The following is a 21,830-nucleotide window of genomic DNA, read 5'->3' on the forward strand; positions in this document are numbered from 1 at the left end:
GGGACGGGGTTTTGCCATGTTGGCCAGGCTGGTCTCGAACTCCTGACCTCAGGTGATCCACCCACCTCGGCCTCCCAAAGTGCTGGGATTACAGGCGTGAACCACTGCACCCAGCCAAGATAGGGGACTTCTCACACCTGCTTCAGAGAAAGCCCAGGGCAGGCAAAGCAGTCCCCGTTGCAGCTGGCTTCTGACACCGTGCAGGGCTGCTTCTCTATGCTGCTTCCCTGCTGAGCTTCAAACTCTCTTCTAGGGATGCCATTTTCCTAACAACCAAAATGGCAGGCAGAACCAGCCTGATTTGCTGAGGTTGAGAGGAGGGCACCTGACGCACAGGGCACCTGTCCAATGAGGTGAATTTTGCAGGTTGTTCATGGCAAGTCTTTTTTTTTTTTTTTTTTTTTTGACACAGAGTCTCACTCTGTCACCAGGCTGGAGTGCAGAAGCGCGATCTCGGCTCACTGCAAGCTCCACCTCCCGGGTTCACATTCTCCTGCCTCAGCCTCCCGAGTAGCTGGGATTACAGGCACCCACCACCTCACCCAGCTAATTTTTTGCATTTTTGGTAGACATGGGGTTTCACTAGGTTGGCCAGACTGGTCTTGAACTCCTGACCTCATGATCCGCCTGCCTCAGCCTCCCAAAGTGCTCGAATTACAGGTGTCAGCCACCGCACCGTTCATGGCAAGTCTTAAGGCTGTCAGTAACACATCTGAAGGGGGCCATTATGCCAACAGGAAAGAGACACATTCTGTGTTTCTCCAGGAGGAAGAGGGTCCAAGTGCTGAGCCAAAAATCCAACTAGCACACATTTAAATGGACTCCCCCCAGGCGGGAATGAGGCAGGAAAGGTTTCTTCAAATAGACATTCGTTCAGCTAAACTCCAAACAAGCACCACCCGTCCCCCTGTGAAAGGCCTTAGTAAGGAGTGCAAGAGATTAGCTGAGTGGGGTCCCGGCCAGCACAGAGACTACGACCACCTGCAACCCCACCAGTTCCCTTCACTCCTCAGCCTGAGGAGTGACGGTCCCCCTAGTGGCCAGTGGTAGACACATCCAAGCATGAGCCAGTCTCCCAATAAAAAAATAAAAAATAAAAAACATTGTTATTTTTATTTTTTGAGACAGTCTCGCTGTCACCCAGGGTGGAATGCAGTGGTGCGATCTCAGCTCATTGCAACCTCCACCTCCTGGGTTCAAGCGATTCTCCTGCCTTGGCCTCCCAAGTAGCTGGGATTACAGGCACAGGCCACCACATAGGCTAATTTTTGTATTTTTAGTACAGACAGGGTTTCGCCATGTTGTCCAGGCTGGTCTCAAACTCCTGACCTCAGGTGATCCACCTACCTCGGCCTTCCAAAGTGCGGGTATTACAGGCATGAGCCACCGTGCCTGGCCAACAATGTTTTTTAAACAGGACATAATGGGTTACAAAATTAATGTAACTACAAACATTTTTAAAAGTGGAATCAATCTGAAATTTTGATTGTATCAGATATAGTAATGGTCAGCATCATTTCATGAAACTTTACATGTGTGTGTATACATATGTATCATCTCAGTCACAAAGTAAGATGTGTTTGGGGTTTTTTGGTTTCTCCTTAAGACAGGGACTCACTCTGTCACCCAGGCTGGAGTGCAGTTGTGCAGTCATGGCTCACTGCAGCCTCAACCTCCTGGGCTCAAGAAATCCTCCCACGGAAGCCTCCTAAGTGGCTGGGACCACAGGCACACTCTACCACACCCGACTAATGCTGAGGCAGGATCTCACTATGTCACCCAGGCTGGTCACTTTTTTTTTTCTGGTAGCCTCATGGTCTAGAAAAGTTTCAAAGTTTATAGCAAGTAACTTTTTCTTTCAACATCAGCCTACTTCACTCTTCTTTTTAATTATGTTTGACTTTTTTATTGTAGTAAAACATACATAGTATGAAGTTTGCCATTTTTACTAGTTTACGTGTATAATTCAGTGGCATGAAGTGCATTTACAATGTTTTCTAACTAGCACCACTATCCATATCCAAAATGTTTTCATCACCCATAAAAGAAACTCCATAACCATTAAGCAATACTGTCCATATCCCCTCCCTCATCCCCTGGTAGCTTCAGTCCCACTATCTGTCTCTATGCCTTTGCCTATTCTAGATAGCTTACATAGTGGAATTATGCAACAGTTGGCCTTTTGTGTCTGATTTATTTCACTCAGCATAATGTCCTCAAGGTTCATCCATGTTGTAGCACATGTCAGAACTTAATTCCTTTTCATGGCTGAATAACAGTGCACTGTCTGTATATTCCACCTTTTGTTTATCCATTCATCTGTTATCACCACCTCATCTTATTTGAGACAAGGTCTTACTCTGTCACCCAGGCTAGAGTGCAGTGGCTCCATCATGGCTCACTGCAGCCTGGACTTCCCGGGCTCAGGTGATCCTCCCACCTCAAGCCCCCCAGGTAGCTGCAATTACAGGTGTGCACTGCCACGCCTGGCGAATTTTTTGTAGAGATGGGGTTTCACCATGTTGCCCAGGTTGTTCTCAAATGATCCTCCTGCTTTGGCCTCCCAAAGTGCTAGGATTACAGGCATAAGCCACCACACCCAGCCACCACTTCATTTTAAAATAAAGGAAGTGAAGCTCAGACTGGTTCAGGGTGAGCCCACTACTTTGTGGGAAGCCTGATCAGAAAGAGCAGGCCTCCTGCCTTCTAAGCCAAGACTTTTGTCACTACTCCAAGTTACTGAGAGCCTGCTTTGCCTTGACACCCTTTATTTCATATTCTGTTCCAATTTCAAGTCGTGAAAAACAACAAACCCTCAGATAGCACTTAACTACACAGCAGGCACTGTTGTGAGTGCTCTGTTCATGTTAACTGACTTTCTCCTTACCACAAACCTATGAAGTAGCTGAACACCATTACTATCTCCTTTTTATAGATGAAGCAACAGAAACATCAAGAGGTTAAGTAACTTGTCCAAGATCACACAGTTATTAGTGAGAAAGCCAGGCAGAGCTGCGCCAAGTCCCTGCACTCAATCACTTCGCCGCACTGCCCCTCTCGCAGAGAGAAAAGCATTCTTCACCAAAGCAACATCGTATTTCTAGTGATAAGAGACTCACATTCCAGACAAGAAATCAAATAAGGTGTCCTGTAACAGATTAACTTAGGAAGACAAATATAGTCCAAGGGAGAGACTGCAGGTTATACCTGCCTTTACACAAACAACGGTCCCAAATTCTGCATGGGGCTTGTGAGACAGTCTCTTCGTCTGACCATGACAGTCTAGGAACAACAGGACAAATGACAAGTCTTCAGGCCCGGAATGGGTTCCCTGACACATTCTAGACCCTGCTTAAGGACACAGAAGTCTGATTCTGGAGACGCCCTTGCTCCTGAAATCCCAACTGTGCAGGGTTCCGTGTGCCTGAGTCCCACACCCCAGCCTACCATGGCCCCCATGGTGGGTTTGGCCAGTACTCTACAAAGCCCAGAAGCATCACACAAGCACCTGAGAACCCTGCCCTTGTTACATTTAAGCCATGGGATTCACTGACTGGGAAGACAGAAACTTCTAGAAAGAAAGCCAAAGAACCCACAGCTGCTTTCTCCAAGCCAGATTTACTTGGAAATGCAAGTGATGAGACTGTCACTCCCACCCTGAGGATGGGGGAAAAGAGGAGGGAGGCTTTGCTGTCTCCCAGAAAACCAACAAGGACACAATTTCCAGGCGCTGTGGAGAAAATATATCATCAGAAAGTCTGAGCTCCAAGAGACTCCTCATCCTTGCAGTGGGGCCATCTGCGTTCTCTAGGTTGTGGTTTTCGCCAGCAAGTCTGAACACTTCCACTGATCAGTGAAGAACAGAACTTATTTTCCTGCCACAGTACCTCGGGCTGTAGCCCTGATAAGGGCCCCTCAAGGCGCCCTTCCCAAGCGACCGGCCTGCTTGTTTCTGCTATTTCCTTTTTATTCGGGAATGCCTCACGCTACTGAAATAGGAGACAAGGTTTAAATGCACTGCTACTTTGTGTGTCTAGCCATTCTAAAAAATTATTTTCAATCTTACCGCCAGTATTAACATCTCCTACATCACAAGGAAGGTGTCACAGGAATCAGGGTGCTACACAGCATAGGGTTTGTGGGGCACAGTCCCATGATACTCCATGGTATTAGGGCTCTCCAGAGGAGGAGAACCAATAGGATATATATCGAGATATATAGAAAGTGATTGATTACAAGGGATTGGCGTATACAATTACTGAGGCTAGGAAGTCCCGTGGTCTGCCATCTGTGAGCTGGAGGCCCAGGAAAGCCAGCGACATGGATCCAGCCCAGACCCAAAGGCCTGAGAACCAGGGAAGCCAGTGTCTGAGGGCGGGAGAGGATAGAGGTCCCAGCTCAAGCAGAACAGGAACTCTACCTTCCTATACATTTTTGTCCTCTTCAAGCCCTCTATAGACTGGATGGTACCACTCGCAGTGGTGAGGAAAGCCTTCTTCACTCTGTCACCAACTCAAATGCTCATCCCTGTCAGAGACACCCGCATAGAGGTTTGCCAGCTTTCTGGGCATCACCTAACACAAATTGACACATAAAAGAACGATTACACCTTCTTGTCCAGAAGTTGCTGCAGATAAGCATCCTTGAATTCTAATGAAGGCTGGGAACCTATTCAGAGCTGGGGCAAGAAAGAATCCATGCAAGTAGGAAACTAGCAAAACCTGCAGGCTCCAGCGTCCTGCCAGTCATCTGCAGACCTCAGAGGAGTCCACAAGCAAGCGCCCAACAACACCATCCGAGTTACATTCAGGTCATGTGGCTTCCTGACCAGGAAGAGAGAAACTTCTCAAACAAAAGCCAAAGAGAATCCACAGCTGCCTTCTCCAAACCTGTCCTAGCTGGAAAAGCAAGTGATGAGGGAATCACATGAGCTCATGCTTGTGAAGCGCTCTGGAAACAGGCACTGCGGAAGTGTTTGCTGTTTTGCTAACGATAAGGTCATTTTTTCCTTGAGGTCAGGTTGTTCATTCCAGTTTCACTCACTGGCATCTCTCGCCAGAGCACACAGGCACTCACACAAAAATGACTATCTTTCAAGTTATCACCCAAGTATGGGCAGTAGCTGGTCTGACCCCTGGACCGTCGACTGCATTGCTGAGTTCCAGCAGGCTGCTCCCACGGGGAGCAAGGAAAAGCAACCTGTGGGCAGTGAGGAGGTTTTTCTGAGGAATCCGCGTAGACTGTCCATGTCAAATGTGGGAGGAGGCCGGGCACGGTGGCTCACACCTGTAATCCCAGCACTTTGGGAGGCCGAGACAGGCGGATCACGAGGTCAGGAGATGAAGACCATCCTGGCTAACACGGTGAAACCCTGTCTGTACTAAAAAATACAAAAAACTAGCCGGGCAAGGTGGCGGGCGCCTGTAGTCCCAGCTACTCGGGAGGCTGAGGCAGGAGAATGGCGTAAACCCGAGAGGCGGAGCTTGCAGTGAGCTGAGATCCGGCCACTGCACTCCAGCCTGGGCGACGGAGACTCCGTCTCAAAAAAAAAAAAAAAAAAAAAAAAAAGTGGGAGGAAAGGGGGTCCTCCCCCGAATCAGGATCTGCTGCGAGGCTGTGCGCAAGCATCCACGCCTGTGTTCCTCAGTGTCGGCCTCGCTGACCCCACCGTCCCTCCAGGTGCGCTGTAGAACTTCCAAGACCCATTCCCAGGAATACGTCAGCGAGGTGGGTCAAGTCTACAGGTTCTTCCTCCCCACGGCTCTCGGGTCCACCCTCTTCTCCCACTGCTGCTAACATAGGTCAGAGCACCAGCATTTCTCCTGGATTGCTGCAAGGGCATCCGAACCGGTCTCCCCACTGCCAGCCCTGTCCCCTTCAGTGCAGTCATGTTATTCTTGTTGAAAGTCACTCGATGGCTTCAACTCGGTCTGGCATGATGGAGCTTCCTCTGTAATCTGGGTTCAGCTCCATCACACTCCTCCCACACCTCCAACTGAGCTAAACCAAAATGCCACAGGAGTTCTTGACTAAAGTGAGTGACCTTGTGTCACTCACTTTAATATTCATAGTTTGTCCCCAGTGTTGCAACCAAGAGCTGAAGCTCCTTGGGCTCATTTTGAACATCAAATGCAGGTCTCCTTTGCCACCGAATGTGACTGCCTGATTCACAGGAACATGGCCCTACAATGGTATGCCAGGTGGCCCTATCCATATCAGCGGATACCCTGGCAGACAATCAGGATCGATCAGGATCCTCTCTCTGAATATATCCATCCATTTGGAAGGAAGGCAATTAAGATGGAGATTAAAACCAGCTTAACATGGGACTAAAGAGGCAAAACAGCCTCCCCTTGTGAGGTTCTGAGTTGTAGGGTAGGAAGGTGGCATGTCCTTGGCTCAGTGTCCCCTCATTCCCATTCGGTGGCTGACAGCTTCAGTTTCTCATTTCTTATTAGACTAAAGCTTAACTCTTGCCCTGCTGTTTCTTTTCATTGATGAAGCTTAAATAACCAGTAATCATGGCATGCAAAATAGTGTGCTCCAGACTTCATATGGTTAAAGTGAGAGTCTGCATTTTTGAAAACATGCTCCAGACAACTTTGGAAAAGGCAGAATTATTTCCTCTTGTAGGCCACTGAACAGACCCTACTTCATCCTAAAGTAAGGTGAGGGCCAAAAGAGGGGCTTCCAGGGCCAGCTACATGAGACCTACCTCTTGCCTTAACTTTATTCACTTATAGGCAACATCAAGAGATGAGCCTATTTTGGGGCCAGGCATGGTGGCTCACGCCTGTAATCCCAGCACTTTGGGAGGCCGAGGCAGGCAGACCATTTGAGGTCAGGAGCTTGAGACCAGCCGGGCCAACATAGTGAAACCCTGTCTCTGCTAAAAATATAAAAATTAGCCATGCATGGTAGCACACACCTGTAATCCCAGCTACTCAGGAGGCTGAGCCAGGAGAAGGCCTTGAACCTGGAGGGTGGAGGTTGCACAGTGAGCCAAAATCATGCCATTGCACTCCAGCCTGGGAGATAGAGACTCCATCACACACACACACATACACACACACACACAAATTCAAAAAGCCTATTTTTACCTATAGTAGAAACACATGATTTTGAGTCTTAGTCTAACACTCTAAAATACTTTAGGACTATAATAAAACATCAAACTAGACTTTTTTTTTTTTTTTTTTTTGAGACGGAGTCTCGCTCTGTCCCCCGGGGTTGGAGTGCAGTGGCCGGATCTCAGCTCACTGCAAGCTCCGCCTCCCGGGTTTACGCCATTCTCCTGCCTCAGCCTCCCGGGTAGCTGGAACTACAGGCGCCCACCAACTCGCCCGGCTAGTTTTTTGTATTTTTTAGTAGAGACGGGGTTTCACCATTTTAGCCAGGATGGTCTCGATCTCCTGACCTCGTGATCCGCCCGTCTCGGCCTCCCAAAGTGCTGGGATTACAGGCTTGAGCCACCGCGCCCGGCCTAGACTTCTTTCTTATAAAATGATATATACTTTCCTTCCAGAATTGGAAGAATGATATTTTTCCCTCCAGTAAAACAAAGGAAAAGAATTGACTGGGCATGGTAGCTTGTGCCTATATTCCCAACATTTTGGGAAACCGAGGCAGGTGGATCACCTGAGGTCAGGAGTTCGAGACCAGTCTGACCAACATGGCAAAACCCTGTCTTTACTAAAAATACAAAAAATTAGCCAGGGGTGGTAACAGGAGCCTGTAATCCAGCTACTTGGGAGGCTGAGGCAGGAGAATTGCTTGAACCCAGGAGGCGGAGGTTGCAGTGAGCCGAGATCGTGCCACTGTACTTCAGCCTAGGCGAGGAGCAGGAATCTGTCTTTAAAAAAAAAAGAGGCCGGGCGCAGTGGCTCAAGCCTGTAATCCCAGCACTTTGGGAGGCCGAGGCGGGTGGATCACGAGGTCAGGAGATCGAGACCCTCCTGGCTAACATGGTGAAACCCCGTCTCTACTAAAAATACAAAAAAAAAAAAAAAAAAAACTAGCCGGGCGAGGTGGCGGGCGCCTGTAGTCCCAGCTACTCGGAGGCTGAGGCAGGAGAATGGCGGGAACCCGGGAGGCGGAGCTTGCAGTGAGCCGAGATCACGCCACTGCACTCCAGCCTGGGCAACACAGCGAGACTCCGTCTCAAAAAATAAATAAATAAATAAAAAATAAATAAAATAAAATAAAATAAAATAAAAAAAAAGAAAAGAAAAAAAAGAATTCAAAGAGATTAACTACTTCTTTCAAAAGCTAAGTGGAGGCCGGGCACGGTGACTCACACCCATAATCCTAGCACTTTAGGAGGCCCAGGTGGGCGGATCACCTGAGGTCAGGAGTTTGAGACCAGCCTGGCCAACATGGCGAAACTCTTTCTCTACTGAAAACAAAAAATTAGCTGCGCATGGTGGTGGGCGCCTGTAATCATAGCTACCCCGGAAGCTGAGGAAGGAGAATTGCTTGAGCTGAGGAGGTGGAGGTTGCAGTAAGTGGAGATGGCACCAGTGCACTCCAGCCTGGGCGACAGAGTAAAATAAAAATAACAATTAAAAAAACTAAGTGGAAATTAAAGGAAATTTAATATTAAATGTTTCCAAATAAAACATTATAATATCTTATTAAAATTCTTTTTTAAAAACTTTAAAAATCTTTTTGAAAAAAACTTTTTAAAAAGCAATTTAAAGGGAATCTTTGCCTTTTACAGTATTGAGTCCACTGCTCTTTTCCTTTCCACTTGTGTTTTTCGTTAATTCCTTCATGTCTCGCAATAAAGGATGAAACACGTACAGTTTGAGCATATATCTAGGTGCACATATCTTGGTCCTAGTGTAAAAGACCACAGGGTTTACAGGAGAACGTAGCGTTTTCTTAATTTAAAAGAATTCAGGACGCAGGAGAGAACCACACCCCGCAGATCCAGGCAGAGGGAGCTGTCTGCCCTGTGGCACTCTGCCACCTAGTGTCTGAATCTGCATACTGCACTCTCGATATTCCTTAGTCTGCGAGGGATGAAGTTCCTTCTACCATATGGCCACCGCCATCACCATCACCTTACGACCATCCCCAGTGCTCTGCAATGGAGAACAAGAGCCACCATGTTGCAGGGTTCGAGAAAGGAGGAGCCTCTGGAACCAGACAGACCTAACTTAGACTCCTAGCTTCCCGTTTACCAGCTGAGACTTTGAGCAAGGGACTTTACCTTTTCAAGCCCGAGTTTCTACATCTGTAGAATATGGATGGTAAAAATGCCTGTCCCTAGACTTGTAACCACTGAACTTCTAAGAAAGGCAAATGAGTGTGATGTTATAAACATTAAATATCACAGATAAACTGCTTGCAAAGCATATGGTCAGGCTGGGTGCAGTGGCTCACATCTACAATCCCAGCCCTTTGGGAGGCTGAGGCAAGCAGATCACTTGAGGTCAGGAGTTCAAGACCAGCCTGGGCAACATGGTGAAACTTCATGAGGACTAAAATCTGATTTTTTTTTTTAATCTTGCCCACATTCCTAAGGGGTCTGGGGAGTCATACCCTACAAACAAATTCTCATCAGATGGGTTTTATTCAGCCTTATATATTGTGACTTATTTTCCAACCTGACTCTGGCATAACATTATGAAACAAGGGATAAAATCAAAATATTTTACCCCAAAACATGTTCATATTTTGTAACAGCCCTGCAAAGCTGTTATGAGGGAAAACTTGCATCTGTAAAGAATCTCTATTAACATAGCTAGATCTTTTTCTTCCAGATCCTCCCAATCCTAAAGAGATTAACTAAGAACATTCCTTTTCTATGAATCGCAGGTCTTTAGACAAACTCAACCAACTGCCAACCAGAAAATGTTTAAATTCACCTGTAGCCTGGAAGCCTTTGAATTGCCCCACCTTTCTGGACTAAACCAATGTATTTCTCAAATGTATTTGATTGATGTCTCTTGCCTCCCTAAAATGTATAAAACCAAGCTGCACCCTGACCACTTTGGGCATCTGTTTTCAGGACCTCCTGAGGGCTGCATCACTCATATTTGGCTCAGAATAAATGTCTTCGAATATTTTACAGAGTTTGACTTTTTCATCGACACTCTCTAAACCTTGCCTCAGTCTCTCCCTCTGCCTTCTGCCCCTCAAATTCTTTCTTCTGAGGAGGCAAGCATTGAAGTTGCTGCAGACCCAAGTTGCTGCAGACCCGTACAGATTCGCCGCCAACATCCCGACCTGCCATTTTATGGGTAAGGAAACTAAACCACAAGGTCCTTAAATGGCCTCTCCACAGTATTAGCCAAACCTGAACAAGATCCCAGGTGTTCTAGATTCCCATCCAAAAGAAAAGGGGAAACCCAACCCCGTTTCCATCTCACCCAGGATTCTCCTGTCTTCTCAAAGCACTTTACCTTCTTTCCTGCCCAGCTGTTGAAATATCAAACTGTATCAAGATTTTAGCCATGATGGGCTCTGTTCTCTGCACACTAAGATATTTATCTTCCTGGTCATCAGTAGAAATATTAATATATAATATTGGTTGCCATTTATTGAGCAGTGTGTTAAGCATCCATGTTATTTAATGGATGTTTTTCTAGCTGTGTTTTAAAGTTTTAAAGTTGCAGCATTTGAATGAATGACGAGCCAAAGTGAGAAAAAGCAAACAAGACACAAATGAGTTTTCTAAACAGTTTTTCTACCCAAAATTAGCTCTGCTACTTTGCACAAGTCTCCTTTTCTAAGATCCAGCTTCTCATCTGTTCAATGGGGATATGAACATCTACAAGGTTATGGTAAAGTTTAAAAGCACATCTGCCTGATACTAAGTAGCCAATAAACAGCCATTACTGTCATTATTCCAGTTGGCAATTTGGTCAGAGCTCGACAGGGATTTTGGATGACAGGTGATAAGGTAAAGGACATTATGGAAAGCTTGAAAGAATGTAATAAGGATAATATATTTTAGATATATTTTTCCCTTTTACATTTTGTGAATGACTTTTCCCCTAGTTAGCCTAAGGTAATTCTTATGCCTCAGGGAGGTTTGAGATTGTTATAGGAGGAATTCAAATAGAAAAAAAAAAAAATAGATCTACCTTTTGATTTCCAAATTTGAGTTCCTAGAAAAACTGAGGATTATGGGTGGCTCTGGCAAGATGGGCAAATAGGAACAGCTCTGATCTGCAGCTCCCAGCAAGACCAATGCAGAAGGCAGGTGATTTCTGCATTTCCAACTGAGGTACCCTGTTCATCTCATTAGGACTGGTTAGACAGTGGGTACAGCCCACAGAGGGCAAACAAGCAGGGTGAGGCACTACCTTACCTGGGAAGCGCAAGGACCCAGGGGCCTCCCTCCCCGGGCCAAGGGAAGTCATAAGGGACTGTGCTATCTGGCCCAGGTACTATGCTTTTACCATCGTTTTTGCAATCTGCAGATAAGGAGATTCTCTCGTGTGTCTATACCACCAGGGCTTTGGGTTTCAAGCTCAAAACTAGGTGGCTGTTTGGGCAGACACCAAGCTAGCTGCAGGAGTTTTGTTTTTTGTTTTTTTTTGTACCCCAGCAGTGCCCAGAACCCCAGCAAGACAGAACTGTCCATTCTCCTGGAAATGGGGCTCAAGCCAGGGAGCCAAGTGGTCTCACTCAGCAGGTCCCACCCCCATGGAGCCCAGCAAGCTAAGAACCACTGGCTTGAAATTCCTGCAGCCAGCATAGCCTTCTGATAGTTCACCTGGGACGCTCGAGCTTGGTAGGGGGAGGGACGTCCACCATTACTGAGGCTTGGGTAGGTGGCTTTCCCCTGCTAGTTCTAAGGATGTCAGGAAGTTCGGACTGGGCGGAACTCACCACAGCACTGCAAAGCGGCTGTGGCCACACTGCCTCTCCAGATTCCTCCTCACTGGGCAGGGCATCTCTGAAAGAAAGGCAGCAGCCCCAGTCAGGGGCGTATAGCTAAAACTCCCATCTACCTGGGACAGAGCACCTGCGGGAAGGGGCTGCTACGGGCACAGCTTCAACAGACTTAAACATTCCTGCCTGCGGGCTCTGAAGAGAGCAGTGGATCCTGACAAGGAGGATTCTCCATTCTCCCAGCACAGTACTCGAGCTCTGCTAAGGAACAAGACTGCCTCAGGTGGGTCCCTGACCCCAGTGCCTCCTGACTGGGAGAGAACTCCCAACCGGGGTCGACAGACATCTCATACACGAGAGCTCTGGTTGGCATCGGGCTAGTGCCCCTCTGGGATGAAGCTTTCAGAGGAAGGGCCAGGCTGCAATCTTTCTGTTCTGCAGCCTCCGCTGGTGATACCCAGGCAAACAGGGCCTGGAGTGGACTTCCAGCAAGCTGCGGCAGAACTGCAGCAGACAGTCCTATTAGAAGAGAAACAGAAAGCAGTAACATCAACATCAACAAAAAGCATCTCCGCACAAAAACCCCATCCAAAGGTCACCAGCCTCAAAGACTGAGGGTAAATCCACAAAGGTGAGGAAAAACCAGAGCAAAAATGCTGAAACTTCCAAAACCCAGAATGCCTCTTCTCCTCCAAATGATTGCAACTCCTCTCCAGCAAGGGCACAAAACTGGATAGAGAGTGAATTTGACAAATTGACAGAAGTAGGCTTCAGAAGGTGGGTAATAAACTCCTCTGAGCTAAAGGAGCATGTTCTAACCCAATGCAAAGAAGCTAAGAACCTAGATAAAAGGTTACAGAGACTGCTAACTAGAATAACCAGTTTAGAAAAGAACATAAATGACCTGATGGAGCTGAAAAACATAGCATAAGAACTTTATGAAGCACACACAAGTATCAATAGCCAAATCAAGTAGAAAAAAAGATCAGAGATTGAAGATCAACTTACTGAAATACGGCATGAAGACAAGATTAGAGAAAAAAGAATGAAAAGGAACGAACAAAGCCTCCAAGAAATATGGGACTATGTGAAAAGACCTAAAACTGATTGGTGTACCTGAAACTGACAGGGAGAATGGAGCCAAGTTGGAAAACACATTTCAGGATATTATCCAGGAGAACTTCCACAACCTAGCAGATAGGCCAACATTCAAATTCAGGAAATACAGAGATCACTACTAAGACACTCCTCAAGAAGAGCAACCCCAAGACACATAATTGTCAGATTCTACAAGGTTGAAACGAAGGAAAAAATGTTAACGGCAGCCAGAGAGAAAGATCAGGTTACCTACAAATGAAAGCCCATCAGACTAACAGCAGATCTCTCTGTAGAAACCCTACAAGCCAGAAGAGAGTGGGGGCCAATATTCAACATTCTTAAAGAATTTTCAACCCAGAATTTCTTATCCAGCCAAACTAAACTTCATAAGCAAAGGAGAATTAAAATCCTTTATAGACAAGCAAATGCTGAGGGATTTTGTCACCACCAGGCCTGCCTTATAAGAGCTCCTGAAGGAAGCGCTAAATGGAAAAGAAAAACTGGTACCAGCCAGAGTAAAAACACACCATATATAAAGACCAATGACACTACAAAGAAACTGCATCAACTAATATGCAAAATAACCAGCTAGCGACAGGATCAAATTCACACATAATATTAACCTTAAATTTTTTTTTTTTTTTTTTTTTTGAGACGGAGTCTCGCTCTGTCACCCAGGCTGGAGTGCGGTGGCCAGATCTCAGCTCACTGCAAGCTCCGCCTCCCAGGTTCACACCATTCTCCTGCCTCAGCCTCCCAAGTAGCTGGGACTACAGGCGCCCACCTTGTCGCCTGGCTAGTTTTTTGTATTCTTTAGTAGAGACGGGGTTTCACCGTATTAGCCAGGATGGTCTCGATCTCCTGACCTTGTGATCCGCCCGTCTCGGCCTCCCAAAGTGCTGGGATTACAGGCTTGAGCCACCGCGCCTGGCCGAACCTTAAATGTAGATGGGCTAAATGCCCCCAATTAAAAGAGGCAGACTGGCAAATTGGATAAAGAGCTAAGACCCATTGGTGTGCTACATTCAGGAGACACATCTCATGTGCAGAGACACACAGGGGCTCAAAATAAAAGGATGGAGGAATATTTACCAAGCAAAGCAAATGGAAAGCGGGAAAAAAGCAGGGGCTGCAATCCTAGTCTGGTAAAACAGACTTTAAACCAACAAAGCTGAAAAAGACAAAGAAGGGCAATATATAATGGTAAAGGGATCAATGCAACAAGAGCTAACTCTCCTAAATACATATCCACCAATACAGAAGCATCCAGGTTCATAAAGCAAGTTCTTAGAGACCTACAAAGAGACTTAGACTCCCACACAATAATAGTGGGAGACTTTAACACCACACTGTCAATATTAGATCAATGAGACAGAAAATTAACAAGGATATTCAGGATTTTAACTCAGCTCTGGACCAAGTGGAATAGAATCCTACAGAACTTTCCACCCCAAATCAACAGAATACACATTCTTCTCAGCACCACATTGCACTTTTTCTAAAATTGACCACATAATTGGAAGACACTCCTCAGCAAATGCAAAAGAATGGAAATCATAACAAGCAGTCTCTCAGGCCATAGTGCAATCAATAGAACTCAAGATTAAGAAACTCACTCAAAACCTCACAACTACATGGAAATTGAACAACCTGTTCCTGAATGACTACTGGAAAATTACGAAATTAAGGCAGAAATAAGTTCTTTGAAATCAGTGAAAACAAAGACACAACGTACTAGAATCTCTGGGACATAGCTAGAACAGTGTTAAGAGGGAAATTTATAGCACTGAATGCCCACATCAGAAAGTGGGAAAGATCTGAAATTGACACCTTAACATCACAATTAAAAGAAGTAGAGAAGCAAGAGCAAACAAATTCAAAAGCTAGCAGAAGACAAGAAATAACTAAGATCAGAGCAGAACTGAATGAGAAAGACACAAAAAACCCTTCGAAAAATATCAATGAATCCAGGAGCTGGTTTTTTGAAGATTAACAAAACAGATAAACTGCTAGCCAGACTAATAAAGAAGAAAAGAGAGAAGAATCAAATAAATAAAAAGTGATAAAGGGGATATCACCACTAATCCCACAGAAATACAAACTACCATGAGAGAATACTATAAACATCTCTACACAAATAAACTAGAAAATCTAGAAGAAATGGATAAATTCCTGGACACATACACCCTTCCAAGACTAAACCAAGAAGTTGAATCCCTGAATAGACCAATAACAAGTTCTGAAATTGAGGCAGTAATTAATAGCCTACCAACCAAAAAAAAGCCCAGGAACAGATGGATTCACAGCCAAATTCTACCAGAGGTACAAAGAGAAACTGGTACATTCCTTCTGAAACTATTCCAAACAATAGAAAAAAAGGGACTCCTCCCTAACTCATTTTATGAGGCCAGCATCATCCTGATACCAAAACCTGGCAGAGACAACAAAAAAAGAAAATTTCAGGCCAGTAGCCCTGATGAACATCAATGTGAGAATCCTCAAAACACTGGCAAACAGAATCCAGCAGCACATCAAAAAGCTTAACTACCACGATCAAGTTGGCTTCATCCCTGGGATGCAAGGCTGGTTCAACATACACAAATCAATAAACGTAATCACATAAACAGAACCAATGACAAAAACCACAATTATCTCAATAGACACAGAAAATGCCTTCAATAAAATTCAACACCCCTTCATGCTAAAAACCCAATAAACTAGGTATTGATGGAACATATCTCAAAATAATAAGAGCTATTTATGACAAATCCATAGCCAATATCATACTGAATGGCCAAAAGCAGGAAGCATTCCCTTTGAAAACCAGCACAAGACAGGGATGTCCTCTCTCACCACTCCTATTCAATCTAGTATTGGAAGTTCTGGCCAGGACAATCAGGCAAGAGAAAGAAATACAGTGTTCAAATAGGAAGAGAGGAGGTCAAATTGTCTGTTTGTAGATGACATGATTGTATATTTAGAAACCCCATGATCTCAGCCCCAAAACTCCTTAAGCTGATAAGCAACTTCACCAAAGTCTCAGGATACAAAATCAATGTGCAAAAATCACAAGCATTCCCGTACACCAATAATAGAGAGCCAAATTATGAGTGAACTCCCATTCACAATTGCTATAAAGAGAATAAAATACCTAGGAATACAACTTACAAGGGATATGAAGGACCTCTTCAAGAACTACAACAATGCTCAAGGAAATAAAGACACAAATAAATGGGAAAAAATTCCATGCTCATGGATAGGAAGAATCAATATTGTGAAAAATGGCCACACTGCCCAAAGTAATTTATAGATTCAATGCTATCCCCCATCAAGCTACCACTGACTTTCTTCGCAGAATTAGAAAAAACTACTTTAAATTTCATATGGAACAAAAGGAAGAGTCCACATAGCCAAGACAATCCTAAGCAAAAAGAACAACGCTGGAAGCATCATGCTACCTGACTTCAAACTATACTACAAGGCTACAGTAATCAAAACAGTATGGTACTGGTACTAAAACAGATATATAGACCAATGGAACAGAACAGAGGCCTCAGAAATACCATACATCTACAACCATCTAATCTTTGACAAGAACAAGCAATGGGGAAGGGATTCCCTATTTGATAAGTGGTGTTGGGAAAACTGGCTAGCCATATGCAGAAAACTGAAACTGGACACCTTCCTTACACCTTATACAAAAATTAACTTAAGATGGATTAAAGACTTAAACATAAAAACTAAAACCATAAAAACCCTAGAAGAAAGCCAAGACAATACCATTCAGGACATATGCATGGGCAAAGTCATAACTAAAATACCAAAAGCAATTGCAACAAAAGCCAAAATTGACCAATTGCTATCTAATAAAACTAAAGAGCTTCTGCACAGCAAAACAAACTGTCAGAGTGAACAGGCAACCTACAGAATGGGAGAAAATTTTTGCAATCTATACATCTGACAAAGGTCTAATATCCAGAATGTACAAGGAACTTAAATTTATAAGAAAGAAACAACCCCATCAAAAAGTGGATGAAGGATATGAACAGACACTTCTCAAAAGACGACATGTATGCAGCCAACAAACATATGAAAAAAAGCTCATCATCACTGGTCATTAGAGAAATGCAAATCAGGCCGGGCGCGGTGGCTCAAGCCTGTAATCCCAGCACTTTGGGAGGCCGAGATGGGCGGATCACGAGGTCAGGAGATCGAGACCATCCTGGCTAACACGGTGAAACCCCGTCTCTACTAAAAATACAAAAACTAGCCGGGCGAGGTGGCGGGCGCCTGTAGTCCCAGCTACTCGGGAGGCTGAGGCAGGAGAATGGCGTAAACCCGGGAGGCGGAGCTTGCAGTGAGCTGAGATCTGGCCACTGCACTCCAGTCCGGGCGACAGAGCGAGACTCCGCCTCAAAAAAAAAAAAAAAAAAAAAAAGAGAAATGCAAATCAAAACCAGAATGAGATACCATCTCACACCAGTTAGAATGGTGATCATTAAAATGTCAGGAAACAACAGATGCTGGCGAGGACATGGAGAAATAGGAATGCTTTTACACTGTTGGTGGGAGTGTAAATTAGTTCAACCATTGTGGAAGACAGTGTGGCGATTCCTCAAGGATCTAGAACCAGAAATACCATTGGACCCAGCCATCCCATTACAGGGTATATACCCAAAGGATTAGAAATCATGCTACTATAAAAACACATGCACATGTATGTTTATTGCAGCACTATTCACAATAGCAAAGACTTGGAACCAATCCAAATGTCCATCAATAATAGACTGGATAAAGAAAATGTGGCACATATACACCATGGAATACTATGCAGCCATAAAAATGAATGAGTTCATATCCTTTGCAGGGACATAGATGAAGCTGGAAACCATCATTCTCAGCAAACTAACAAAGGAAGAGAAAACCAAACACCACCTGTTCTCACTCATAAGTGGGAGTTGAGCAATGAGAACACATGGACACAGGGAGGGGAACATTACACAACGGGGCCTGTTGGTGGGGTGGGGGCAAGGGGAGGGAGATCATTAGACAAATACCTAATGCACGTGGAGCTTAAAACCTAGATGGGTTGATAGGTGCAGCAACCACCATGGCACATGTATACCTATGTAACAAACCTGCATGTTCTGCCCATGTATCCCAGAATTCAAAGTAAAATGAAATAAAAAAAAAGAAAAACTGGGGATAAAGAATGCCCCATCTATAGACTCTAGACATTGAACTTCTAGAAAGCCAGATGGTATAGATTGATTTTTCTCATTCATCTGCCTCTAAAGAGTCAACTGGTACAAGTATCATTTTTATTTCTATCTTAAATATAAGAAAATTAGGCCGGGCACAGTGGGTCACACCTGTAATCCCAGCACTTTGGGAGGCCGAGACAGGCAGATCACCTGAGGTCAGGAGTTCGAGACCAGCCTGGCCAACACAGCGAAATGCTATTTCTACTAAAAATATAAAAATTTAGCTGGGTGGGGTGGCATGCACCTATACTCCCAGCTACTTGGGAGGCTGAGGCATGATAACTGCTTGAACCCAGGAGGCAGAGGTTGCAGTGAGCCGAAATTGCACTGCAGCCTAAGCAACAGAGCAAAACTCTATCTCAAAAAAAGAAAAAATTAAAGCCCAGAGAAGTGAACCCAGGTCCTCCACATTCTAGTTTAGATATCCTTCCATGACAGCCTGCAGAGGAAATATTTGGATTTCTAGAGACAACCCCATGAAGGTTTGATGAGAGGCATCACCTTCTGGACATGACCCCCATTGCCAACAAGTGTGCTTTTAATCTTTTTCTTTTTCTTTTTTTTTTTTTTTTGAGATGGAGTCTTACTCTGTCGCCCAAGCTGGTGTGCAGTGGCATGATCTCGGCTCACTGCAACCTCCACCTCGCCGGTTTAAGTAATTCTGTCTCAGCCTCCGGAGTAGCTGGAACTACAGGAGCCCGCCACCATGCCCAGCTAAATTTTTTTTTTTTTCAAGTAGAGACAAAGAGTTTCACCATGTTGGCCAGGCTGGTCTCAAACTCTTGACCTCAGGTGGTCCACCCACCTCGACCTCCCTAAGTGCTGAGATTATTTTAATTTTTGGTGACCCTCCACCTATCTGAGGTAAAGTTTCAGGAAAAAAAAAAAAAAAAAAAAAAGCCTGTAATCCCAGCACTTTGGGAGGCTGAGGCAGGCAAAACACCTGAAGTCAGAAGTTCAAGACCAGTCTGCTCCATCTCTACTAAAAATACAAAATTAGCTGGTCATGGTGGCGTGCACCTGTAATCCCAGCTACTCAGGAGAATGAGGCAGAAGAACCACTTGAACCCAGGAGGCAGAGGCTGCAGTGAGCTGAGATCACACCATTGCACTCCAGCCTGGGCAAGAAGAGCAAAACTCCGTCTCAAAAAAAAAAAAAATTCAATCTTTCCTATTATAGCTTTATTAAATACACTTTAACTTTAGAAGCACAATAATTAGAACTGAGCATAACTTTAAAAAAATTTTTCACACAGAAATTAGTACCCTGTAGGGTCATTTATAATCTTTTTTTCTGTTGAATTTTTAAAGTTTTAAAACTTTAATACAACATTATTCATTTTTTGAGAGTCTTGCTCTTGTCACACAGGTTGGAGTGCAATGGTGCAATTTCGGCTCACTGCAACCTCTGCCTCCCAGGTTCAAGCAATTCTTGTGCCTCAGCCTCCCAAGTAACTGGGATTATAAGCACCGGCCGCCACGCTCAGCTAATTTTTTTTTTTTTTTTTTTTTTTGTGAGACCAAATCTTGCTCTGTCACCACAGCTGGAGTGCAGTGGCACAATCTCAGCTCACTGTAACCTTTGCCTCCCAGGTTCAAGCCATTCTCCTGCCTCAGCCTTCTGAGTAGCTAGGATTACAGGTACATGCCACCACACCCTGCTAATTTTTACATTTTTAGTAGAGACGGAGTTTCACCATGTTGACCAGGCTGGTCTCGAACTCCTGGCCTCAGGTGAGACCCCGCCTCAGCCTTCCAAAGTGCTGGGATTACAGGTAAGTGCCACCATGCTCAGCCAAATTGTTTTGTATTTTTAGTAGAGATGGGGTTTCACCATGTTGGCCAGGCTGATCTAGAACTCCTGACCTCAGGTGATCTGCCCACCTTGGCCTCCCAAAGTGCTGGGATTACAGGCATGAGCCACTGCATCTGGCCCAATATTTTTAAAATAGTACATTATTACAGAGGCTAGATGTGCACTTCAAATTATTAGAAAATTGGCCCAGCACAGTGGCTCATGCCTGTAATCCCAACGCTTTAGGAGTCCGAGGCCGGTGGATCACCTGAGGTCGGGAGTTCATGACCAACCTGACCAACATGGAGAAACCCTGCCTCTATTAAAAATACAAAATTAGCCGGGCACAGTGGTGCATGCCTGTAATCCCAGCTACTCAGGAGGTTGAGGCAGGAGAATCACTTGAACCTGGGAGGCAGAGGTTGCAGTGAGCTGAGATCGTGCCATTGCACTCCAACCTAAGCAACAAGAGCAAAACTACATCTCTCTCTCTCTTTCTCTTCCTCTCTCTACCCACCCCCCTCTCCCCTCCCCCGCCTCTGCCTCTGCCTCTCTCTCTCATCTCTCATATCTCTCTCTCTCTCTCTCTCTCTCTCTCTCTCTCCATATATATATAATATATATATATATATATATATATATGACCAGAAAGTTAGTGTGGCAGACAGATTCTATGGTTGTCCCATCATCTGGGCCTGTGACATTCACACCTTTGTGATGTTCATCTTCGACTGTGGGTGGGACCTGGGACTTGCTTCAATCAAAACAATATGGCAAAGGGTGATAGAATGTCACTTTTGATCATATGACGTAACAGTCTTTTTTTTTTTTTTTTTTTGAGGCAGAGTCTTGCTCTGTTGCTCAGGCTAGCAACGTTACCATTGCAGTGATGCATTCTCGGCTCACTGCCTCCTAGGTTCAAGTGATTCTCATGCCTCAATCTCCCAAGTAGTTGGGATTACAGGCATGCATCACCACACCTGGCTAATTTTTGTATTTTTAGGAGAGATGAGGTTTTGCCATGTTGATCAGGCTGGTCTTAAACTCCTGGCCTCAAGTGACCTGCCCGCTTTGGCCTCCTGAAGTGCTGAGACGACAGGAGTAAGCCACCACGTCTGGCCCATATGACGAAGCTTCTAATGCCTGTCTTGTGAAAAAGACTCTTCCCTGTTGGCTTTGAGGAAGATCCAAAAACCAAAAAACTGTATTTTGACTAAAGTGATGGAGAAAGAATGCTGGAAAGTACCAGTGGAGTGGTGAAATCCCTGCAGGGCACAGAAGCTCAGGCTGGCACCACAGAGGGGGCGTGAGGCATCCTGCCTCTGACACACTGTCTCCCTAACTGGATTTGGCTCAGAGCCAGAGGAGACCTCTTCTTATGGGGAAAAAGGTAAGCTGAAGACCCTTTACAGGTCCCCGTGACTGCCACAAATACTGGAAGTCATTGCTATAGGAGGGTCTCCCAGTCCTCACAGGCCTTAAATCCAGGAAAAAGAGTTGCCAGGAGTCCACACCACTGCCCTGCCCTAAGACAGGAACACTCTTGGTACTCCCAGCCTCCATGATCTAAGCTGGTAGGGCACAATGCCATCTTAAAACCAGACCCATAGCTGGAGTACATCCTGTCCTAGGGACCAGTAGCCACTAACCCCCTCCATTCCTGAGGCCCTGCCATCATCCCACTACATTCACATGGGACTTGCAGTACCAATACTCCAACTGCTCAGAGCCTAGGCCTGGAGGAATGACCAAAACCCCAATGTCTGAACCCATGAGACACCCTATTCCCCAGGGAAACAGGAGGCCCTGCACAGTGGGGAAGCTGT

This window comes from Trachypithecus francoisi, unplaced genomic scaffold (genome assembly GCF_009764315.1).
Source record: "Trachypithecus francoisi isolate TF-2019V2 unplaced genomic scaffold, Tfra_2.0 Lachesis_group16, whole genome shotgun sequence".
Classification (NCBI taxonomy): domain Eukaryota; kingdom Metazoa; phylum Chordata; class Mammalia; order Primates; family Cercopithecidae; genus Trachypithecus; species Trachypithecus francoisi.